The sequence below is a fragment of the Zootoca vivipara genome, chromosome 9 (genome assembly GCF_965207765.1).
Source record: "Zootoca vivipara chromosome 9, rZooViv2.hap1.1, whole genome shotgun sequence".
Lineage (NCBI taxonomy): Eukaryota > Metazoa > Chordata > Lepidosauria > Squamata > Lacertidae > Zootoca > Zootoca vivipara.
The window spans coordinates 18,005,452-18,021,428 of record NC_142592.1 but is presented as its reverse complement, the minus strand read 5'-3'; the positions used below and the strand labels follow the sequence as shown (position 1 = coordinate 18,021,428).

The following is a 15,977-nucleotide window of genomic DNA, read 5'->3' as shown; positions in this document are numbered from 1 at the left end:
GAGCTAGTCCGGCTCCCCCTTCACCAAGAGTTCCCAGACTCGGAAAGTTCACAGGCAAAGGAAGGGGAGGAGACAGATGACATTGAGGGGGTTGCTATGCATTTGGGAGGCAGGCAGCATTTAGAGCAGGCATCCCCAAACTTCAGCCCTCCAGATGTTTTGGATTACAATTCCCATCTTCCCCAACCACTGGTCCTGTTAGCTAGGGATCATGGGAGTTGTAGGCCAAAACATCTGGAGGGCCGCAGTTTGGTGATGCCTGGTTTAGAGGAAGTTAAAATGCAATGGAAGTGTAAAAGAGGAAGGACTGGACTTTGACGCCCTTCATGCTGTGAGAGGGGCGGAGACTCAGAGTGACCAACTCGTAGCTAATGGCGGCAGACCCAGAGCCGCTCTCTGGATGTAAATTGTAAATAAATGTACATAAAACTGCCGGAGACTCATTAATTCTTATCGGAGCTTGCTTGCCTGCTGGAGATCATTACAGGTGGCATGCAACAATATCTGCAAGGAAGAAAAAATTCCTCTAGATATAACAACTTCAGCCCACAAAAACATTTCTATTTGGTGACTATGGAATGGATATTCACTCCCTTTGGGGAAACTTGGCTGCATTTTTTTTATATATATATATAAAAACACCACCACCACCACTCAGCTATTACATAAAATAGCTCTATGGCAGGCATCCCCAAACTGCGGCCCTCCAGATGTTTTGGCCTACAACTCCCATGATCCTTAGCTAACAGGACCAGTGGTCAGGGATGATGGGAATTGTAGTTCAAAACATCTGGAGGGCCGAAGTTTGGGGATGCCTGCTCTATGGGGTTCTGCCATAGAAAAGTGGATGGCTGCAATGCTTCATATACTTTTCTGAGTGCTTTTCTTCTTCCGTCACTTGAAATCTGTTTAGTGGCTTCTGGTTTTTCACTGTAGTCTCCAGTTGCCTAAAGGATTATTATTAGAAATTAAACTCTGATGGTGACTCTGTGAGGCTATGAATTGTTTTCTCAGAGAAACCCTGGATGACCTTTAAGATATGGCATTATCTGAGGATTTATAATGTCTTTGTTGAGAATATGGATTGCTAACTTCACTATAGTAATGAGCACTTCACTTTGACAAAGTAGATTCCACATATATTGAATTCAGCTGGAGTTGCATTACATGGGCTCTTTAGTATTGGATATAAGAGCCAGAGAATCTAGATTAGAACAAAGGGTCTAATGATACCTAGGGTCTGTCCTCTAAAATAATATTAAAGAATGTTAAAACTACAGTGACATGTGTACTACATTAAGAATTCGGATTAGGGAACACTTACAATCAGGAAAGCACAAATATGAGGCATGGGAAGAACGAGGCAGGATTTGGAAAAGTTAGATTTTATGGACAAAGACCTTTACAATGTGAAAGGCATTCCTATTTATCTTCGTTAGTTACTAATGATTGCAGATATACAAACGGCACATTTACAATCACATAAATGCAACAATAACACAACCCTTGCATTTTGATTGTGTCTCAATTCACCCTCAGGTCCCAAGGATGTATGAGGCTGATAAGAGCATTTTTAAAAAGAACAAATGACTTACGAAGAAGGAAAGGAAAATGTTACCTCAGGTTGACACTTTTTCTTCAGAATTGATTGTATAAACTTATCCTTAACACAAATGGGCAAGAAAGGTTGAAAGAATTGTGGTTGCATTAAAAGTCATGCCTATGGTATTGGGCATGAAGAAATTTCCTGAAATTATGACTTCCATGTCAATACCATAAGAGCCATTTAACTATATTTTCTAATTGGGAATGCAGACGAACAATAAAACTTGAAAGCTCCTTTTATTATGAAATAGCTGGGTCAGATATTATGCCTGAGATAAGGCCACCCTGTCAGAATGACAACCTCTCCTCAGCCATGGCATGAGGCCCTTGGCAACAGTTGTCAAGAACAGAAAGATGGCAAAGGCTGCATGACACATGAAAGTGTGGCTCTCAGAGCTAATGAGCTTAGGATCAGACGAAAGCTCAGTTGATCTCTACGAACCTTACTTCCAAATAGGTTTTCATCTAAAAACTGCTTAACTTCCATAGCCCAAGGAACCTGGATATAATCTAGAGAAAGTGAATCACTTCTGAGATCCATTGATTTCACTGGACAGACCTAAGTGTTTGTTAGCTCTCCCCTGGAAATAAATGGGAACTTTCAGCTTTTTTTTTTTTTCAGCCGGGACTCAGTTTCGGCACCAAGGATGCCATTGCCATAATAAGAGAATGAAGGAAGAGTTCATGGTGAGTTCTGGCACCACTTTTTCTAGAAAAATAGCCCTGGTTGTGCCTATTACATATATGCACACAGAAGTGTGTGGGAATCTGATATTTATACATTTTGTTTGTAAAAAACCAATTTGTAATATATCCCTGGGAAAGAAAATCATAATCACATATACAACTCTCTCTCTCTCTCTCTCTCTCTCTCTCTCTCTCTCTCTCTCTCTCTCTCTCTCTCTCTCTCTCTCTCTCGTGGCCCTATCCCTCCCACATCTAGCATTTACTTTTCTCTGGTTCACTTTTCTCATTCTGTGGGGTTACCTGCTCTTTACAAAGCCTAGGATGGACCACAGTCTAACAGCTAGGAAGCGGAACATTATATAGTGATACTTAAGGAAAGTGACCAGCCCCTCTGTGGAGAGGGATAGCAAATCAAAGAGCTAATAAGCTAGTTGGGTCCTGCCACATAAAGAGAAATGCTTACCTTTGTTTTATTATACACCTGTGTTTTTCAAATAAATGTTATTTAAGAGATGACACTGAAAACTTTGGGCACTCAAGCACTTAATCTATGGAGGGTTTTCCCTTCCTTATGTCAAAACAGAATATTCAAAAGCAAACAAATGGCGCAGAGGCTCTCTTCCTCTTCCTCTTCCTCTTCTTCTATCCCACCTGTCCTCTAAGAACCTTAAGATACTATGCAATTTATATTTCTTCCCCCGCCAGGATATCTTCACAACAACCCTGTGAGGCAGGTTATTGCCATTTATTTCATTTACACTGCACCATTTTTCCAACGAGCTCATGTGCATCTCTTCCTCTTCATTTCATCCCCACAACAACCCTGTGAGGTAGGTTAGGTTGAGAGGCAGCAACTGAGCCAAGATCACCCCGTGAGTTTCACGTCTGAATGGGGATTTCAACCCTGGCCTCCCAGTTCCCAGTCCAGGACTCTTAACTACTACATCACACTGGTTTTTAGTAAGTTGTATTAATGAAACACTATTCATTAATGTAGAATAGACCACACTCTGGCAATAGACAGCTTCCTTTGGCAGATGGTTCAGTAGCAACAATTCTTGCAATATGTTGATACGGAAGCAGCTAAAAATTCCCACCATACATGTTTTGCTAACTGGTAGAAAGTAATGTTAAGTGTTCACCCCTCAATTGGTATTAATCACTTGATGTATTTTGGAAAGTAACCATTTTCCTAATGCCTCTAGCTGCGCACCGTCTTTGCTCCATTTGTGAAATGAGGTATTATTGGGAGTTTATGGGTATCACAAAATAAAGATGCAGCCAAGAAAGGCATTTTATGCTATCACCTAAAGGCAAAGAGTGATTACTAAAACACCTAGGTAAATTTTTACTTCTTCTGTCCCAAACATAATAAAATGATAAATCCAGTAATTGTTTTTTTCATTCGCAGAGTGCAATTTTCCAGACTCATGGGATGGGAAATATGTTATGAGACGTTCTGTCTCCTCCTTCCGAGGTTTTTGAAGAAAATAAGGCGAAGCAACTGATTATCCATTGGAAGAGCAGGTGGATGGGTGGGGAAGAGAGGTTTAAAACGTTCCTTCCAAATGTCCACTCGAAATGGCATTCTCACCTCAATCTTCTTGAGAAATGAATCTTGGAATCTCTTCTGGAGAAAGTGATGGGGATGGAGAGGGAGACTGAGTGGCCAAACGGGATTTGTTATGTGGGCAGCATGGGTGGTGCTGTGATCCAAACCACTGAGGCTCTTAGGCTTGCTGATCGGAAGGTCGGCGGTTCGAATCCCCGCTACGGGGTCAGCTCCCATTGCTCTGTCCCAGCTCCTGCCAACCTAGCAGTTCGAAAGCACACCAGTGCAAGTAGATAAATAGGGCGGGAAGGTAAACGGTGTTACTGTCCCATTGCGCCAAAAGCAGTTCAGTCATGCTGGCCACATGACCCAGAAAGCTGTCTGTGGACAAACACCAGCTCCCTCGGCCTGAAAGTGAGTTGAGCACCGCAACCCTATAGTTGCCTTTGACTGGACTTAACCGTCCAGGGGTCCTTTACATTTACCTTTATTATGTGTGTTGTTTTGTAGGTGTTTAGTTTCCCTTCATAGCTCTCACATATAACATAATGCCTCAGGTGAAGAACAAAGTGCTGTCATCATTCCATGTGCAGAAAGAAGCCAACTGAACTAAAAACCACATCTTATTTCAGTAATGGCAGTAGGAAGCCGGCTAACTGTGGGGATGTGGGGCAGGTCACATGGCACACAACTCTATCCTCCAATATACGTATGGCCATTGGGCTCTGGAGAAGCAGCTGGCAGCTGCTCCCCTCCAGCCTCTGCCACCTGAGACTGTCGCCTCTCTCGGCCTAACAGTAGGGCTGGCCTACCATTATAGTCTTCTGGGACTATGTGGCAAGGGTTGAAACAGTTCTCACCACATAGCTTGTAACTGATGCATGGCCCTGCACTACTGGAAATGGATGGAAGCACTATGTATAGGCACTTTATTTGTTTGTATGTTAAAATGACACAAAGCACTTTTAAAAAACAGTGACGTTTTCTTGTATTCCCCTGTGAAGCATTTGGGTCTTGTTGTATTGCCAGAGGAATCCCCTGTGCCTTGTCCCTTCCTCTAATGTTATTTTTGTCAGGTTGCTGCTGCCGCCACTGATATTTCCTTATAAATTTCAAACTTCTCTATCCTTGTTATTTTCCTAATATCGGTAAATCCTTGTCTGAATAATTTTAAAAAGAAACCGGGAAAGAAAGGGTTAAAGTTTAACCCCTCCTATCTCCAATCTTTTTCTCCACATGAAGTCACCTGCAGCTAATAAAATACAGATTGGAGCAGAGGAGAGAATTGCAGACACTACATACTGTAAAATGTGTGCATTTCTGCCTTTACTCTTAATTAACATTAGCATGGCTATTGTGAGATATGTATGCTGCAGTTTTATTGTTTGTGAAGTCTGTAATGTGGCACGCAAAGAAGCATGGATTTTTGACTGGGCTCCTGCTGCTCGATTGTGGGAGAGAATTTTATTCTTCAAGGACACATTAAAATGTAAGGAACTGGAAGGGGGCCTTGCTTCTGTTGAATTGCATTTGCTTTTATTGGCAGCTGAATATTGTAAATATGTCAAAACATACAGAAACTGAATAATGTATCAGCATCATGCCGTGAGAGGCTGGGAATGCCACGTACCCACTGTTTCCGTCTGTGTAATGTAAATCATGATGCAACAACTTTACTGGGGTAGTCGTAACTCACGCAATCAGGTCTAAATTGGGGTCCATGGTGTATGTAGCTTTCCCCAAATTAAGCTATGTAATGAGGCAAAAGCCAATGATCAGAAGTAGAGTATCAGTAAGGAAGCAACTTACTTTTAGAGGCTCAGGGGCTTCGTTCTTTGGGGAGTTAATACAGGAAGAATAATTTTTAGGTAGCTTTGACTGTTCCAGAGGGGAGAGAATACACATTGAGTCAGTGCAGTGAACCATAGTTCTGTGAAGTGTAAGCTATCATTTCTAGAACTCATTGTTTGGGAGAAACCTGTGGTTCTTGAGTGGTTGTTGGGTTCCAACTTGCATCAGCCTCAGTCAGTATGGCCAGTGGTCAGGGATGATGAAAATCAGGCCCAGCAGCGGGGCTGGTTGGGCAGGTTGAGGCCCCCGGGAGCTCAGATCTGCCAGAGTATTAATGCTGCGAGCCCTTCCATGCTGTGCTCAGGGCGTATCATTTTATTGCATTGTGTGCCATAGCCTTGCATACTTATTATCCACAGAGCTGAACACCACTCATGTATTGTGACCTAACAAATACCCGGGAGCTCATTGGTTTGTGCAGTCAAAAGTAGGGAGTGGAAAAGCTAGGCTCCCATGTATGGCTGGCGTACCGCATTCTGTTTGGGAGGTCATGTACGGGCCTCATCCAGAGTAATATATTGTTGCTGTGAAGCAGGGATGAGAAACCTGTGGCCTTTCAGATCTTCTTGGATGCTACCTCCTTTCAGCCACAGGCAACATGGCCAATGGTCCCAAATGGCATCTGAAAGGTCAACATATACCTGAGCGTAATGAATGGGTAGTTGCTAGGTGCTAGGTGTGTTGAATGTTAGGTGCGGCTCGTGAATTTTGGTGTGGGGTGGGAGGGGATCTCAGGTGGATCTGGGTCCAATGCTTGGCTGTCTTCTATCCCTCCTGACCACAGCATCTTTAGGGTGCTGGGTGCTTGCTTGGGTGCCTTGATGGCTGCTCCCTGCTGGAGTCTTATTCAGGCACAATGAATGAATACCTGGCTGCAACCCTTTCTTGAGAACAGAACTTCTTTCCACAAAAAATTCCCTAATTCTATGCAAAGGTTTATGAATAAATCATTATTCATCACCCCAATCAAATAAATATTGAAGCTCCCAAACACAAGATGAGCAATATAATGTGAATAACAAGAGGAACTGGTATTGATGCTCGGCTAAATTATGCCACATACATATCTGTCCTGGGAGGAAAAAAAAAAGAATAAACAAGAGTACTGGTTATGCATTTTATCAGTTCCTAGGTTTTTAGTTATTCTGGATGCTGTTTATGTTTCTTGTACTGAGCATGTAAATATACTTATATACTCTCAACATGAAATAATATACATAATATTGCACTATATAGTGGATGAATGTTGCGACAATACATAAATTATATATTTGATCTAATAAATATATACCTGCAGTACATTGTGAAACCTCTTGCTTTTGAATACAGGATATTAGCTGACCCCCCCCCCCCGTGCTAACTTGGCAAATTCTTCTTATTGCAGTTTGAAAAAGAAGCAGAAGCAGAAAAGAAGTCACCAGGAATGCCTAGAGCATGTTCTACAGTAAGTGTTTAATTTGTTTTGTCTCTTATCAGCTTCAGTTTCTGGGGCAGCAATACAGGTGGAACATAATAGGCAAATGTTGTTGTTGTTATTGTTGTTTAGTCGTGTCTGACTCTTCGTGACCCCATGGACCATAGCACGCCAGGCACTCCTGTCTTCCACTGCCTCCCGCAGTTTGGTCAAACTCATGTTCGTAGCTTCGAGAACACTGTCCAACCATCTCGTCCTCTGTCGTCCCCTTCTCCTAGTGCCCTCCATCTTTCCCAACATCAGGGTCTTTTCCAGGGAGTCTTCTCTTCTCATGAGGTGGCCAAAGTATTGGAGCCTCTGCTTCAGGATCTGTCCTTCCAGTGAGCACTCAGGGCTGATTTCCTTCAGAATGGATAGGTTTGATCTTCTTGCAGTCCATGGGACTCTCAAGAGTCTCCTCCAGCACCATAATTCAAAAGCATCAATTCTTCGGCGATCAGTCTTCTTTATGGTCCAGCTCTCACTTCCATACATCACTACTGGGAAAACCATAGCTTTAACTATACGGACCTTTGTTGGCAAGGTGATGTCTCTGCTTTTTAAGATGCTGTCTAGGTTTGTCATTGCTTTTCTCCCAAGAAGCAGGCGTCTTTTAATTTCGTGACTGCTGTCACCATCTGCAGTGATCATGGAACCCAAGAAAGTAAAATCTCTCACTGCCTCCATTTCTTCCCCTTCTATTTGCCAGGAGGTGATGGGACCAGTGGCCATGATCTTAGTTTTTTTGATGTTGACACTTCACACCATATTTTGCGCTCTCCTCTTTCACCCTCATTATAAAAGGTTCTTTAATTCTTCCTCACTTTCTGCCATCAAGGTTGTGTCATCAGCATATCTGAGGTTGTTGATATTTCTTCTGGCAATCTTAATTCCGATTTGGGATTCATTTAGTCTAGCCTTTCGCATGATGAATTCTGCATATAAGTTAAATAAGCAGGGAGACAATATACAGCCTTGTTGTACTCCTTTCCCAATTTTGAACTAATCAGTTATTCCAGAAACAGTTCTAACTGTAGCTTCTTGTCCCACATAGATATTTCTCAGGAGACAGATGATGTGATCAGGCACTCCCATTTCTTTAAGAACTTGCCATAGTTGCTGTGGTCAACACAGTCAAATGCTTTTGCGTAGTCAATGAAGCAGAAGTAGATGTTTTTCTGGAACTCTCTAGCTTTCTCCATAATCCAGCGAATGTTTGCAATTTGGTCTCTGGTTCCTCTGCCCCTTCAAAATCCAGCTTGCACTTCTGGGAGTTCTCGGTCCACATACTGCTTAAGCCTGCCTTGTAAAATTTTAAGCATAACCTTGCTAGCATGTGAAATGAGCGCAATTGTGCGGTAGTTGGCACATTCTTTGGCACTGCCCTTCTTTGGGATTGGGATGTAGACTGATCTTCTCCAATCCTCTGGCCACTGCTGAGTTTTCCAAACTTGCTGGCATATTGAGTGTAGCACCTTAACAGCATCATCTTTTAAAATTTTGAATAGTTCAGCTGGAATATCATCACTTCCACTGGCCTTGTTATTAGCAGTGCTTTCTAAGGCCCATTTGACTTCACTTTCCAGGATGTCTGGCCCAAGGTCAGCAACCACACTACCTGTGTGTAGCAACTCTAATTTAGTTGTTTATCCCGATTTCAGATCTGGCCCTCCCCTAGTGTGTAATTACCATTAGAACCAGCAGGCACTAGACATAATGAGGTATTGGAAAATATCTCCTTTGAGTGTTGCTAAAGATACTAATATTTATTGAAATGTGCTTTATGATTTCCGGAGTGGTCTTTTTTACCCCTGTTACACTGCAGATTGAGTAAGTTTTACTGAGCAAAATTCCCTACGGAGGCTGATAATGAATAAATTACTGTTCTGAGCACAACTGAAAAGGAGACCCTAAAAATAGCTCCCATTTTACCTTGTGTGTCAGCATTAATATTCAGAGCCTTAGTCTTCAACCCAACTGTATTGTATTCATGCCAATGGCATCTAGTGGGGAGAAAAGGGAGGTGGGCTCTAATAGCTGCGTTTTAGACCATTCTAAATGGTGAACATTTGCCATGAAATGTAAAATAAGTTGTTGGCCTTGTTACTGCACACTGTTTGCACGGAACAGCTTCTGGAGATCTGAATGCCCTTTAAATATATTTCCCCCCTTAATTTTATGGTCTGTAGTTCCAACATAAAATAACAGTGGAAATATATTTTTGTATGAAACAATAGATGTGGGACAGCTTCTTTAGAAAGATTTATATTACCAAGGATCCACATGAGCATACCTGTAATTTCAATTGCAGCTTTGGGAAATGTGTTTCCAGAAAGATGGTTTAACTACTTGACAGGCAATTATTCTTCGAAAAATGTAGACTAATTAGACAGTTCTTCTTTGTCATCGATAGCCTGCCATTGTTCTTCACAGGAGCCGTTAGCTGACAAAAATGCTGCCACATTCATAGGGAAGCACTGAGGAAAATCTGTTGTAATGTAATACACATGTTGATATCATATATATATATATATATATATATATATATATATATATATATATTCTGTACTGTTACAAGAATGAAGGCTTTGTAATTAGCAGAAAACATTCCCACTTCAGAAAGAACGTCCTGTTAAATCTAACAGAAATATGACTGGAAGTTGAAGGGTCTTGCGAGAATACAGAAAGAAGAATAAATCATTTTTAAAAATGAAATGATAAAAAAAATTGGCAGAGGAATTGCTGTACAATTCCACAGATATGGGTGGCCTGAAAGACAGTTGAAATGATTTTTAAAAAAATTGGCAGAGGAATTGCTGTACAATTCCACAGATATGGGTGGCCTTTAACCGTACATTTGGAATATAAAAGGAAAGGACCACTTAGCGGCTGCTAGAGGTGACTGGTGGTTGTGGTCTGGCGTGGCCATGGTGGTGCCAGGCAGATTTCCAGTTTTGGCACAGGCTGGGGGAAGATGTTACTTCCTCCTTACCGGCCACGCTGGCTGCTGGGGCTCACCTGTGATTGCAGCAAACTGTGGGCAAGTTGGGGAGGGCATGGCTCTGGGACCAGACCAGAGGGAAAACTTCTTCCCTCTGGTCCACTCCATGGCTATTTATGTCACCTGCACCCTGCACTCAGCTTCAGTCAGCACTGGATTCTCCACCCATCTACCCTAAGCATTATGCTGAAGACCTGCCCAGAGGTAATTGGGCAGGTCTTGCCAAATATCTTGTATTTGGGAATCTTCGGGTGCAGTATTCGGGGCCAGAGAGAATTATCCTTCAGACAAGATTGGGCCTGTCTAGGGGTTTTGCCTACTTTGTAGCAATTGTCACAGCTTGATGGCAGATAAGGCATTGGGTTGGATTCTTAGTCAACATGGAATTGCGGGGAGAGGCAGGAGGCAGAAGCCCCAACCACCCAGTCCAAGGAACCAGGATATTCTGTTAAAGCGATCCAGGGGGAGGTACTTCCGTCCAGATGCCCAGACAGGGCTGATGAGCCCATAGCACTCTCAAAATGGTGATCTTGGCGGAGTCACCCTGATTCGATGTGTGATTCTTAACCATGGTTAATCCTGCCAAATCATTATCAACCTGTAGCAGGTTGGTTGATAGAGGGTACACGCCTAAGATACATATTTTGGCAATGCAAATCCCCGAATACAACATATATTTTAGATGTTATTGTCAGTACTATATGCATTTTTATGCACAGTTTACCTCAGTATATGCATTTTTGTACATATTACTTTTCTGACAAACTGCAGCACAAAGAAGGATAGCTGTTTCGGTTTGCATATCATTTAGGAAAGTGTGAATGAGGTTGGTTCACCATTATTATTAGTAAATTTGTTAGTTGAATTATCTTGCCCAAGGCAACCTAAAGAGACTTAGAGCCTTTAAATACCCACTGAATCAAATTTCTCTCCTACAGCTACTTCCTATTTACTGTCCTCCCTCTCCCCACATTCTAGCTCACTTTCAGTTTTCAGTATGTTTTTGTGTATCCTTTGCATAGCTGCCAAGTTTTCCCTTTTCTCACGAGGAAGCCTATTCAGCATAAGGGAATTTCTCTTAAAAAAAGGGATAACTTGGCAGCTATGATCCTTTGTTCTGCTCTTTCCCCTCTCAACTGGCATCTGTTGAAATTCTTCAGAGAATCTTAACAGAATCACAAAGGTATTGGAAGCGTTAGCTCACCTGAGTGTGGTCAGCAGAAATCCTCAATATTAATTTGAACTAACCCCTTTTTTAGAAAAAGGTTCTGCCCCACAACTTTCCTCAACGGTTCATTGGTCTACAGAGAAACTTCAAATTGCATCAAGTGAGATGCCCGGTATCTAGCTTGTCTCATACTCCAGAGCTCCATGGGGGAAAGAAGAGGAATTAAACTGCAGCTTCCTTTGCTCATCTATATAAAAAAAAAGAACGACAAAAGGGCAACAGAAAGAGCAAACCTCCTGCATCTTGCCTGAATCTCTACAGATGTATTCAGCATTCAATTTGATGTGTAGCTGACATCAAAGAATAATGACCCGAGTGAAGTTGGGTGACCAAGGGAATTTTGTGGCACATTTAATTTAAAGGCAAGCATTTCAAATGAACTTTGGTGCTGTGTGGCTGCTGTAGCCTCGGTAGTGGGGCACACACTTTCCAAGGATTGCCTAGCCTTTTGCTTTTATTTGTGGCTTATTAGCAAACTTGCGCACTTTGTCTAAAACTTTTCCATTTCCCAGGTGCTCCCCCTTCTCTTTCTTCACTTGCGATGCTCCTCACACATAGTGTGCCCTTCTTTACGCACATTATTTAAGTAAAAATTCAAACTCTACAGTCTCTCCCCCCCCACCCTTTCATATTACTTCCTAGTTTTTCTCCCTTTCTCAGTGGTTGCCTAATGTAAATTCTGAGAGGGCTTTTGTACTTTGAGTACTCCGTGGAGTAGAAGTGGCAAACCTGTTGGAATACAACTCCATCATCTCTTGACCGTTGGCCACACCGACTGGGGACTGTTGGAAGTTGGCATCTAAGAAAATCTGCATGGGCCCAGATTAGCCACCTCTGCCATAGAAGATTAAATGGCCTTCATGGTGGCTGATGGACATTATTGTCTAACAACACCTGGAGATGTTGGAGAAGGCTACTATAAGTGAACTGCTGGAATAAATGGATTAAATATTGTGCTCTGCTCCCCCTTTATTCTTGCCCTTGGCAGCCCTGCCCTCTGTCTGCCCCTCAGAATCAACATGTCACACGAGCCTGGGCCTTGGTGGCGACACCCTCTTGTCCTCCTTGCCCACTCTCCAGCAGCTGCTACGAGCTGCCGAAGGGAGGAGGCCGACAGTGGTAGCCATGGAGAGGCAATGAGATGCTACGAGCTGCCGCCACTGCTGCCGCCACTGCTCAGGACAGGCAGTGGCTCATCCTCTTCCCTGAGCTTGGCAGCAGCAAATAGAGACATTCCAGGGTCAAATCAGAATCCGCGAGGTCTTTTGTAATTCCGGGACTGTCCCTGGAAAATAGGGACATGTAAGGGGGAGGGCTTATAGGGAACAGCCCCCCCCCCTCATCAGGAGCAGCCCATCTCCCAGCAGTAATGAAAGCGAAGGGTCGGAAGGGGAAAGTCAGGAGACGGAGAGGGAGTGCCAGAGCTCTGGCAACATCCAAGAGCCACTGCTCCTCATGCAGGAAGAGAGGAAGGGGGAAAGAGAGGATGGGACTCAGACGGACCGGAGACCTTTCCCCCCGACACCGGAATTAAGGAGGAGGAGAAAGGGGAGGAGGTTCGCTGTCCCGCGGCTCTTATGTTGGTCCAGGTCACGAAAGGGGGCAGTGCCGGATTCTGATTCGGACTGATGAGACATGAAACCAGCAGCTCACTTCACTGTAAATGATGTGCACCAATAAAAGTTTCTGAAAGACAAGCATGTGGAGGGTCGTTACTCAAGAGTAGTCGCAAAAACCCTGACAGGACACTTGAAAGGGTATGCAGCAAGCAGAATGACGTGGCTGATGGGAGACCAAGTATGCAGTGCTGACCCACCCCACCAGCTGTCCGTCACATGCCATTGATGAATGTCAGTCTGCCACTATGGCGGCTATAACAAATCCTAGAACAGGCACCCCCAAACTTGGCCCTCCAGATGTTTTGGGACTACAACTCCCATCACCCCTAGCTAACAGGACCAGTGGTCAGGGATGATGGGCGTTGTAGTCCCAAAACATCTGGAGGGCTGAGTTTCGGGATGCCTGTCCTAGAAGCTTCCATAGGCACCCATGAAAGTTTACCTCATCATATAATCATAGAGTTGGAAGGGACCACAAGGATCATCTAGTCCAGGGGTCAGCAACCTTTTTCAGCCGTGGACCTGTCCACTGTCCCTCAGACTATGTGGTGGGCTGGGCTATATTTTTTTTGGGGGGGGGGGGAATGAACGAATGCCTATGCCCCACAAATAACCCAGAGGTGCATTTTAAATAAAATGACACATTCTACTCATGTAAAAACACGCTGATTCCTGGACCGTCCACAGGGCAGATTGAGAAGGCGATTGGGCCGCATCTGGCCCCAAGGCCTTAGGTTGGTGACCCCTGATCTAGTCCAACTGCCTGCAAGGCAGAAATCTTTTGCCCAACATGGGGCTTAAACCCACACCCCTGAGATTAGGAGTGTCATGCTCTACCATCTGAGCTATCCCGGAGCTTATAATGCTATTAGTTGCCGCAGGGGATGGGTGGTTTTTGTTGGGGCTGCGCCAGGAGGCAACGCTTCAGTGTCCCTCCCTACATGCCTTTGTCCCAAAGAGCCTTTCCCTCTCCTGTCTCTGTGGCAGCTAATAATAAGCAAACACAGCACTTCAGGTGGCTCGTTTGGTCCTCAATCACCTAGGATTTGGCAGTAGAGCTTCCAGGTCGGAAAACCTAGTTTCTAATCAGAGTTGAAGCTTAGCACCTCACTTTCTACAGATAATGTTTGTTTCTGTGTTTGGTGATTCATGCTATCGTTTCTCGCCTGCCGTTGGCTGGTGCTCTGAGAGTAAAGGCTATCTGGCTTCTCAGCCTGGCTTGCACCTTATTAACTGGCAATTTCAGTGACAACATCTGCCTTCCTGGCTGTAACTGGCAGTCCTGCAGCTGAAGCTGTTTATCAAATGTATCAGCCATAGCCAGACCTGGGCTGTGTACACAATGAATTCACTGTTTCTGGATCAATTACCATTAGCCACAAGAAGGGGCAGGGGAGCAGGATCAGCTTGGAATGATTCACTTCGCAGCACATGTTGCCGATGATTGCTATTGACTGGCCTTCGTTATTTTGTTGGAGTGCATGACAAATGGAAGAGGTTGGAAACCTTTTTTTTTTTAAATCATTCTGTGACGATGTGTGGGAAACTTAATATTTTATTTCCACATGTGTCTCAAAGATTCTTACAAAGAAAAAAAAATCAAAACATAGATTAAAACGTCAGAAAATAAGAACATTAGAGGAGCATTCATGGTGCAAAGGCCTCCTGAAATAAAATGGTTTTGACCAGTGTAGGGTTTTAGGGGATACTCGAGGGTACTCAGTACCAGCACCTCATTTTGTTGTTTAAAAGTGTGGCACTAACTGTAACAACTTCGTGGCGGGCAACAGTACCTATTTTTCTAGAAAAAAAGCACTCGTTTTGACCTGTTGAAACTTTGCCAGGGACAAAGCCTGCTTGGTGTCTATTGAGAGGGAGTCCCATAGAGTTGGGTCTCCAGCTGTTTTTGGACTGCAGTTCCCAGTTTGCATTTCACTCCTCCCATTGCAAGGATCATGTGACCCTCTTGTTTACTTCCTCTTCTGTGAGAAAGGAAGCCAGCCTGTGTGACTTCCGTCTCTAGTACAGCTGCTCTGTTTTTGTTTCTTCTTCTGACAAGGTTCTCCAGGTTTAAAAGTGGATTCCCAAGATGCTTACAGTTGAATGGCAGACATACTAGTAGGGCTGTGGGAATTCCTATGGTGACTTATGGGAAACATCACTCTGTATGCACATTGCAGAAGCCGCTTCATAGTAAAGTGGAATTGGAAAGGATGTCATAGGGAGAAGGAAGGTAGCTTGCTGGCCCCTTTCCCTCCTGAAGGAGAAGCTGTAAATAAGTTAGATTTTTCTTTTCTTTTCAGGTTATGCTCTAACTTTCCTTTCCTCCCTAGGTTTTATTCAGTTAAAACACTCAGTGGTTCTTGACCTCACTATGGTTGCTAATGGTTGCCATATTCAGAGCCAAGAAGGAATTTCCCTACAAAGAAATTGGCTGGTCTAGAGGTTTTGCTTTTCCCATAGCAGAATGCCACAAATTTTGGTGGTTAAGGCATTGGGTGGAATCCTAGTCTTCAAGCGTTGGGTGAAGTGGTGCATCAACCAGTAAAAAGGTAAAACTAAAGGACCCCTGGACAGTTAAGTCCAGACAAAGGCGACTGTAGGGTTGCAGCGCTCATCTCGCTTTCAGGCCAAGGGAGCTGGCGTTTGTCCACAGACAGCTTTCTGGGTCATGTGGCCAGCATGACTAAACCACTTCTGGTGCAACGGAACAGCGTGACGGAAACCAGAGTGCAAGGAAAAGCGTTACCTTCCCACCACAGCAGTACTTATTTATCTACTTGCGCTGGCGTGCTTTCAAACTGTTAGGTTGGCAGGATCTGGGACAGAGCAATGGGAGCTCACCCCGTCGCGGGGATTTGAACAGCCGACCTTCCAGTCGGCAAGCCGAAGAGGCTCAGTGGTTTAGAACACAGCGCCACCCACGTCCCTGGTGCATCAACCAGTACTAAAGCAGCGGTGTATTCAGGGTACCCCATTAG

The 15,977-nt window shown here is 43.8% G+C and overlaps 1 long non-coding RNA gene across 2 annotated transcripts in view; it reads left to right on the top strand.

Moving 5' to 3' along the window:
- The first annotated feature begins 7,073 nt into the window (after window positions 1-7,073).
- The window catches only part of LOC118091360 (uncharacterized), a 132,456-nt gene continuing 123,552 nt past the window's right edge, over window positions 7,074-15,977 (top strand). For both annotated transcript variants that reach the window (XR_015945811.1, XR_015945812.1), the window contains exon 1: window positions 7,074-7,139. This is a non-coding gene — a long non-coding RNA (uncharacterized LOC118091360). The remainder of the gene's footprint in view (window positions 7,140-15,977) is intronic.